Source organism: Rhinopithecus bieti, unplaced genomic scaffold (genome assembly GCF_001698545.2).
Source record: "Rhinopithecus bieti isolate Rb0 unplaced genomic scaffold, ASM169854v2 scaffold_36959, whole genome shotgun sequence".
Lineage (NCBI taxonomy): Eukaryota > Metazoa > Chordata > Mammalia > Primates > Cercopithecidae > Rhinopithecus > Rhinopithecus bieti.
Window position 1 is genome coordinate 60503 of NW_016816945.1, and position 9274 is coordinate 69776.

The following is a 9274-nucleotide window of genomic DNA, read 5'->3' on the forward strand; positions in this document are numbered from 1 at the left end:
GGCTCGTGCCTATAATCCTAACACTTTAGGAGGCCAAGACAGGCGGATCACTTGATGTCAGGAGTTCAAGACCAGCCTGGCCAACATAGTGAAACCCCGTCTCTACTAAAATACAAAATTTAGCCCGGGGAGGTAGTGCACACCTGTAATCTCAGCTCCTCAGAAGGCTGAGGCATGAGAATCTCTTGAATTCAGGAGGCAGAGATTGCAGTGAGCCAAGATCGCACCACTGCACTCCAGCCTGGGCAACAGAGCGAGACTCCTCTAAAAAAAAAAAAATTGGAACATACTTAAAATGTATCCATTGTTTATCTAAAATTAAAATTGACCTGAGCATCTTACATTTTATCAGACAATCCTACAATGAGCGATGATGGAGGGAAGAGAGAGGAAAGGCAGGAGGATGGAAAAAGGGGGATGGGTTCACCCTCTTGGAAGACGGCGGTAGCACCCACAATTTGGGCCAAGGATGTCATGGAATCCTTGGGAGAGGATGGCTTAGTGTGGGTGATGCAGGGTCGGGGAACAGGATGGTCTCACCCTTGACCACCAAAGGAAAGGCCCTGATGTTGAAGCAGGGTCTGAGATGGAGAGCGTGGATCCTTTGTGCCCTTGGGACTAAGATGAGCTGTGCTGTTGCCAGAGCTCCTCTGTGGCAGCTGAGCCCGGGAGACTTGCACCAGGAGGTGAGGCAGTGCAAAGAACCTAAGGCCAGGGCCACAGCTGAGATCTGCAAAGTGCCTCTCAGCATCCGCTGATGCCCACGCCTGGCAAGCCAGCTCCCACTGTGTGCCCACAGCCAGTAAGAGGCAGCCTTCCCAAGCTCCAGCCTCCAGTCTTACTCAGGGTCTAGATGCTGACCTCCAGTCCTGAATCTCCAGGAGGCAGCACTGGGGAAGGAAAGAGACCCACTTTGTAGCTTTGATCAATGGCCACTCACAGAGCTTGGATATTTGTCCCCTCCAAATCTCAGGAGGAAATGTGGCCCCTGATGTTAGAGGTGGGGCCTAGCAGGAGGTGTTTGGGTCATGGGGGTAGATCCTTCATGAATGGCTTGGTGCCTGCCCTGCCATAATGAGTGAGTTCTCACTCTACAGTTGCTTAAAAGAGCCTAGCACCCCTCCCCTCTTCTTGCTCCCTTTCGCTCACCATGTGACACACTGGCTCCCCTTCCTCTTCTGCCATGAGTAAAAGCTTCCTGAAGCCCTCACCAGAAGCTGAGCAGATGCCGGCGCCATGCTTTCTGTACATCCTGCAGAACAATGAGCCAAATAAACCTCTTTTCCTTGTAAATTACCCAGCCTCCAATATTCCTTTTTTTGAGACAGGGTCTCACTGTGTTGCCCAGTCTGGAGTGCTGTGGTGCGATCTTGGCTCACTGCAACATCTGCCTCCCGGGTTAAAGTGATTCTCCCACCTCAGCCTCCCAAGTAGCAGGGAATACATGTGTCTGCCACCACGCCTGGTTAATTTTTGTATTTTTAGTAGAGATGGAGCTTCATCGTGTTGGTCAGGGTGGTCTTGAACTCCTGGCTTCAGGTGATCCACACACCTCGGCCTCCCAAAGTGCTGGGATTACAAGCGTGAGCCACCTTACCTGGCCCAATATTCCTTTATAGCAACACAAAATGGACTAACACAGCCCCCTCATTCCAGAAGTGATAAGCTAGCAGCACAGGGACAGGAAGACCAAGGCCTGAGGGCCCCCTGCTGTGTGAGAAGGAACGTTAACTTAGGAGTCCCTGTTCCAACAGCCCAGAAATGCCGAGGCAGAGTCAGGGAAGGAAAAGTCTCACTGCTCTTGGGAAGCTGAAGATGGGGGCCACAGGTCATTTCCCATAGAGGGGTCAAATTTCAGCTGAGGCCAAAAGGCGAGGCTCCCAACCATGTAGACCTCAGGCCAGGGACACCCGTGAGCAACAGTATGCTGGTGCTAATGAGGCCCCAGCCCCTGCTTCTTACTCCTTCCCTGAACCCACCACCACACTGGCCCCTCCAGAGAGCCCAAATGCATGTCATGCAGTTAAGACATCAGGTTTTTCCCCCAACGACTAGTACCAAAAAGCACAAGAGCCATAGAAGGTTAAGGCAACACAGGCCAGGTGCGGTGGCTCGCGCCTGTAACCCCAGCACTTTGGGAGGCTGAGGCAGGCGGACCACTTGAGGTCAGGAGTTCGAGACCAGCCTGGCCAACATGGTGAAACCCTGTCTTTACAAAAATATAAAGATTAGCTTGGCATGGTGGTGCATGCCTATAATCCCAGCTACCTAGGAGGCTGAGGCAGGAGAATCACTTGAAGCTGCGAAGTGGAGGTTGCAGTGAGCCGAGATCACACCACTGCACTCCAGCCTGGGCAACAGAGACTCTGTCTCAAATATATATATAAAATAAATATTAAAAAGTATTATTTTTTCATTGTCTTCTGAAGGGGCCACTGCCTCCAGGTCTTCCTCCAAAAATAGGCCGAGATTCCATATCAATTTCCTCCTCAGAAGAGAGTCTCTCTGTTGTCCAAGTCACCAGCCCCATCTGTGGGCCTCCAGGCTGGCAGGAGGCCACCAAAAGAGTGCCTCTTAAGCTGCAGAGAGGGCAGGATGGCTGGAAGACCTCGAGTGCCTTCCTCAGGGTCACAGGAGCAGCAACAGAGTGACACTAGTGAAGGCCAGTGCAGCCAGCAGCAAGTCCTTCAGCATCTTGCAGGAGGCTGGGAAGGAGAGGTCCAGGAGACCCCAGGACTGCCCAGAGGTGCAGGGCAGGTTGTACAGGACAGCTAGGGTGAGTCCAGAGGTATTCATCGAGGGAGGAAAACAAAGGCCAGGAGTGCCTGGGGAAGCAAGGGTGTGGCTGACACCAGAAAGAACAGTAAGACAAGACCGAGCATGACTATCCATGAACCTGGACAGCAGTAGGGGGAGGAGAGATTAGTTTTTTAGTGCCGAGGACCCCAGACCTTGCACCTACCTTTAAACTATAACACTACAGCATCTCTACCTTCAGCAGGGCTGTGCCACCATATAGGTGTCCCCTTCCCCAGGAAACTCTGAAGAGAGTAAGCTGTTAGCCCTATCTCCTCCCTTCCCTGCTTGGAAGGAGAAAAATTCTTCCAAGGCCATTACCTTCCCAAGGCAGGGCTGTGTTCAGCTGCTAAAAGCAGGTTGGGCTGGGCACAGTGGCTCATGCCCGTAATCCCAGCACTTGGGGAGGCCAAGGTGGGTGGATCATTTGAGGTTGGGAGTTCGAGACCAGCCTGGCCAACATGATGCCCCGCCTGTACTAAAAATACAAAAATTAGCCAAGCGTGATGGTGCATGCCTGTAATCCCACCTACTTGGGAGGCTGAGGCAGGACAATCACTTGGACCCAGGAGGTGGAGGTTGCAGTGAGCCGAGATTGCACCATTGCACTCCAGCCTGGGCAACAGAGCGAGACTCCATCTCAAAAAATAAATACATAAATAAAAGGAGGCTGGGGGAGTGAGGTGTCACCTAGCAGAGAAACCTGAAGAACACAAATATCTATCAACGTGGGACTGGTTAAATTCTCCTACTTCTATTCCTAGACTACTGTGTCATCACAAATGCAAAAGAGGTATCAATCTACAGAGCTGCCTAGAGAGTACTATAGAAGCACGTTATAGAATGTTAGAAAACTACATTATATTAATGTGTATGTCTAGCAAAAGCCACCTGGATATGAATACACTAAGATGTTAGTTAACAATGATCTAGGTAGTAGGATTATATCCTGTTGAGGTACCTGAATTTTCTAGTGCTACCAAGCAAAAGGAGCTCCCTGCCCAATATGCTATAAGCCAATATAATAACACTGGGTTCTTGAGAATAGAAAAGCTTTCATTGCAGCTGGGCATGGTGACTCATACCTGTAATCCCAACATTTTGGGAGGCCGAGGTGGGCTGCTTGCTTGAGTACAGGAGTTCGAGACCGACCTGAGCAACATGGCGAAAACCCCATCTCTACAAAAAACAATAAAAAATTAGCAAGCCATGGTGGCATGCACCTGTTGTCCCAGCTACTCAGAAGGCTGAAGTGGGAGAATCACTTGAGCACAGAAGGTTGAGGCTGCAGTGAGCCAAGATCACACCACTGCACTTCAGCCTGGGGGACAGAGTGAGAACCTGTCTCAAAAAAAATAAATAAATAAAATAAAAAAGAGAGAAAGAAAGAAAAGAAAAGCTTTTATTGCAAATCAACTCAAAGGAGACAGGAGTCCAGCTCAAATCTGTCTCCCCGTGCTGGCTTCAAGGTAGTATTTTTATTAGAAAATGTGCAGGTGGGGCCAGGCGCAGTGGCTCAAGCCTGTAATCCCAGCACTTTGGGAGGCCGAGACGGGCGGATCACGAGGTCAGGAGATCGAGACCATCCTGGCCAACACGGTCAAACCCCGTCTCTACTAAAAAATACAAAAAAAAAACTAGCCGGGCGAGATGGCGGGAGCCTGTAGTCCCAGCTACTTGGGAGGCTGAGGCAGGAGAATAGCGTGAACCCGGGAGGCGGAGCTTGCAGTGAGCTGAGATCCGGCCACTGCACTCCAGCCCGGGTGACAGAACGAGACTCTGTCTCAAAAAAAAAGAAAAAAAAAAAAAAGAAAATGTGCGGGTGGTAGATTCTGAGATTAGTAGGTGATGGGAGGAAGGGAAGGTGAGGTCTGGAAAAATCCTTAATCTGTAATCCCAGCACTTTGGAAGGCCAAGGCGGGTGGATCACGAGGTCAGGAGTTTGAGACCAGCCTGGCCAACATGGCAATACCTAAACACGTCTCTACTAAAAATACAAAAAATTAGCTGGGTGTGATGGCGGGAGCCTGTATTCCCAGCTACTTGGGAGGCTGAGGCAGGAGAATCGAACCCGGGAGGTGGAGGTTGCAGTGAGCAGAGATCACACCACTGCACTCCAGCCTGGGCAACAGAACGAGACTCCGTCTCAAACAAACAAACAAAAAAAAAAAAAAGAAAAGAAAAGTCCTTGAGCATGTGCAGTTATCTCTTCATGCCTCCTCATGTGTTGCGTGTGCAAATTTAGGGGGCATTAGTATGAAACATGCGGTGGAAATTCAGGCTGTGACATCACCAAGCTCATTCTGCACAGACTCTGGTTGGCCATCTTGAGTCTAACCAATTCCAGCCAGATTTTTCTTTTTCTTTCTTCTTTTTTATTTTGAGACGGAGTCTCACTTTGTCACCCATGCTGGAGTGCATTCTCGTGCCTCAGCCTCCACAGTAGCTGGGATTACAGGTGCACAGGCCACCATGCCTGGCTAATTTTTGTATTTTTAGTAGAGACAGAGTTTTGCCATGTTGGCCAGGCTGGTCTTGAACTCCTGGCTTCAAGTGATCCACTCATCTTGGCCTCCCAAAGTGCTGGGGTTACAGGCATGAGCCACCGCTCCCGGCCATCAGCCAGTTTTTTTCTTGATCTCATAAGTGCAGGGAGTGTCAGTGTTTCAGCAAGCTGTTTCTTTTCTTATCTGCTATCCTGCAAACTCAAGAATTTCTGTTACAGGTTTCTTACTCTATGGGGCACAGTTTTAGTTTCAGCTTTTCAACAAGTTCTTTCTTTTCTTATCTGCTGTTCCGTAAGTCCAGGAATGTGGTCACTGGTTTCTTTAACTCTTTGGGGCCTGGCTTACTAGGACAATTGTCTATTTGCTTTATTATGTTTGTTTGGTAAGGGGGGGACAGAGGACAAGTGTTGGAGCACCTGTCATTGGACCTACCACTTGTGCATCCTCCCCAAAGCACTTGCAAGACAGAAGAGGTTTAAGGTCACTGTCCACCCCCTCCCCGACTGACCCCACACAAGCCATGACCTCTTCATGCTCCCCTGCCCCCAACTCCTCATCTTGTCCACGCATCTTCCAGCCCAGAGCCTATTTTTATGGTGGATGCAGTGACATTCATCTGCCCACACAAGCCAAAGGTCCCCAGAGCAGCGCCACCCCCAGCAGCCCTCTGACCTGGCCTGCCCCCACAGTACCTTGGTGCTACATTTCTCTGTGTGGGAATAGCCAAAGTCACAACAGTCACACACTGAGCTTTTCCCCCTGCAAGCTGTCAGCTGCCAACAGCCCAGGCAGAAAGACCTGCCCAGTCAGGAGGGTTGGGGACAACATTCTGCCCGGGTGAGGGGCCTGCCCCAAATCCCAGACCCAGCATGGCCACCACCACCTCTGTGCAGCAGCAGGTGGTCACTTGGCCTCTCTGGACCCTCCTTTCCTTGGCTTATGTGTACTAGGAAGAGCCCACCTACCGCTTCAGCGTAAGGATTCCCCACGGTGTGGATGAAGTATCCCTGGCACAAGGTCAGCCAAGGCCTTCCTTTTCCCCCATTACCCAGCTTCCAGAACCCAGGCCTGGAGCCAGCAGGGCTCACACAGCATGGCTTTCAGGACCATGAAATTCCTTCAGCTGAAGGAATTTGCCCAAGGTCCCATAACTTGAAACCGAGAGGTCTTACCTGTATGAGGAGAAGTTGTAAAAATAGGATTTCCGGCCAGACACAGGAGCTCATGCCTGTAATCCCAGCATTTTGGAAGGCAGAGGCAGGTAGATCACTTGAGGTCAGGAGTTGGAGACTAGCCTGGCCAATATGTTGAAACGTTGTTGCTACCAAAAATACAAAAATTAGTTGGGCATGGTGGTGCACACTTGTAATCCCAGCTACTGGGGAGGCTGAGACAGGAGAATCATTTAAACCCGGGAAGTGGAGGTTGCAGTGAGCCAAGATCATGCCACTGTACTTCAGCCTGGTGGATAGAGCAAGATTCTGTCTGAAAAAAAAAAAAAAAAGGGATTTCCAGCCAGGCTTGAAGGATCTCGTCCAGCTCCAGACCCTCATCCAGCAGATGATGTAAACCCAGAAGTAGGGGCTGTGGAAGAACTGAGTGAGAGGGTTCATCCTGGACTCCATGCCTCCCCACCCCAACACAGCCATCCCATGTTGAACTACATCATGCCCATTTATTTCCCATCAACTGAGGGCCTAGGAACGCAAGGGTGTGACTGAGACCAGAAAGGGCAGCGGGACAAAACCAAAAACAAGTGTCCATGAACCTGGACAGCAGTAGCGGGAAGGGACCACAGAGAAGAAGTGACCTCAGGAAGCCAGGCCAGCCTGTGACTATCACACCCAGTCCAGAACAGGCCCTCCAAAGAAAGACAATTCTCCTGATTCTCCCTGATCCAGGAGTATTTCCTCACCACACCACTGATTTACAACAGGGACAGATTGGGGCCAGGCATGGTGGCTCACATCTGTAATCCCAGCACTTTGGGAGACCAAGGCAGATGGATCACCTGAGACCAGGAGTTCAAGACAAGCCTGGCCAACATGGTGAAAGCCTGTCTCTACCAAAAATACAAAAATTAGTTGGGCGTGGTGGTGCATGTCTGTAGTCCCAGCTACTCAGGAGGTTGAGACAGGAGAATCACTTGAACCTGGGAGGCGGAGATTGCAGTGAGCTGAGATCGCGCCACTGCACTCCAGCCTGGGTGACGGAGTAAGACTCCGTCTCAAAAAAAAAAAAAAGAAAAAAGTAAAAAAGAAAAGAAAAGAAAAAAAGAAAAGAAGAAAAGAAAAGAAAGAAAGGAAAAGAAAAAAGAACAGGGACAGATTGGAACCCTTGGGGAACTTCTGTAATTGGGTACTAGCTAAGTTACAGCTTGACCAGACAAGTAGGGTTCTGTGGAGCTGTGAACTTTTACAGAATACCTTTTATGCATGGAAAAGTACTGGATTAAGTCATTCTATAATGTCATTCTATTATAGAATGACACATATAATCCTATTTTATAAAACACTAACTTAGCATATGCCTTAGTATTGGTGACTCTCTGGGTTTCAGGATTTTCCGGATTTTCATTTCTTTTGTTTGTTTTGTTTTGAGACAGGGACTCACTCTGTCACCTGGGCTGGAGTGCAGTGGTACGATCACAGCTTACTGCAGCCTCGACCTCCTGGGCTCAGGAGATCCCCACCTCAGCCTCCAAAGGAGCTGGGACTACAGGCACATGCTCATGGCTAGTTTTTTGTAGTTTTTTTTTTTTTTTGTAGAGATAGGGCTTCCTCATGTTGCCCAGGCTGTTTTCAAACTCCAGGTGTTAAGTGATCCTCCCACCTCAGCCTCCCAAAATACTAGGATTACAGGCATGAGCCACTGCACCCAGCCAATTTTTTTTTCTTTTCTTTTTTTCTTTTCTTTTTTTTTAGAGTTTCGCTCTGTCGCCCAGGCTGGAGTGCAATGGTGTGATCTCGGCTTACTGCAACCTCCGCCTCCCGAGTTCAAGCGATTCTCCTTCCTTGGCCTCCTGAGTAGCTGTGATTACAGGCGTGTACCACCACACTCGGTTAATTTTGTGTTTTAGTAGAGATGAGGGTTTCACCATCTTGGCCAGGCTGGTCTCAAACTCCTGACCTTGTGATTCACATGCCTCGGCCTCCCAAAGGGCTGGGATTACAGGCGTGACCCACCGTGCCTGGCCCCGATTTTCATTTCTATTCTATATATGAATTATCAAGTTAAGAAAAGCCCTCAAAAGAAGAAAGGAAATAATCAAATGTGGAGTGTGGCTCTTAAAAGACATAGAGACTTAGGAAATTCTAGCATCATCTTGAGACAATCTCCAAGTGATGTTAGTTGTCTTTTATTCATCTGAATTTCCCATGATAACAGTAGCTTATTGATATAAGCAGGCTTCAGGTAGACTTCAGGCCTTTCGTACCCATGGTGCTCAGGTTGCCCCACCCATAATCAGCTGTATTGAGATCTCTGCAGCCCTTACAGAGAGTTCTTTATGGTGATGAGTGGATCTTTTCAGTGCTTCTGCGAGAGCCGCAGGCCAGCTGTGATCCCAGAGGGACTTGATCCCACACATGGAGAATGTGAGACCTTGAAGGCCTCTCCTCTCGGTCAGCACTCAGGTCAGACCTGAAACTGTGGGTTTCAAGTCCCAACTCTGGACCATTTATCCCATTGCCATTCTCAGGAGTTAGGGTTGCCAGATAAAATACGGGACACACAGGTACATTTTAGAAATTTAGTACAAGTATGTCCCATGCGATATTTGGGACATATTTATACTGAAAATTGTTGTTCACCATTAGCCGGGCATGGTGGCACACAGCTATAGTCCCAGCTACTTGGGAGACTGAGGCGTGAGAATCACTTGAACCTGGGAGGTAGAGGTTGCAGTGAGCCGAGATCGCACCACTGCACTCCAGCCTAGGTGAAAGAGGGAGACTCTGTCTCCAAAAAAA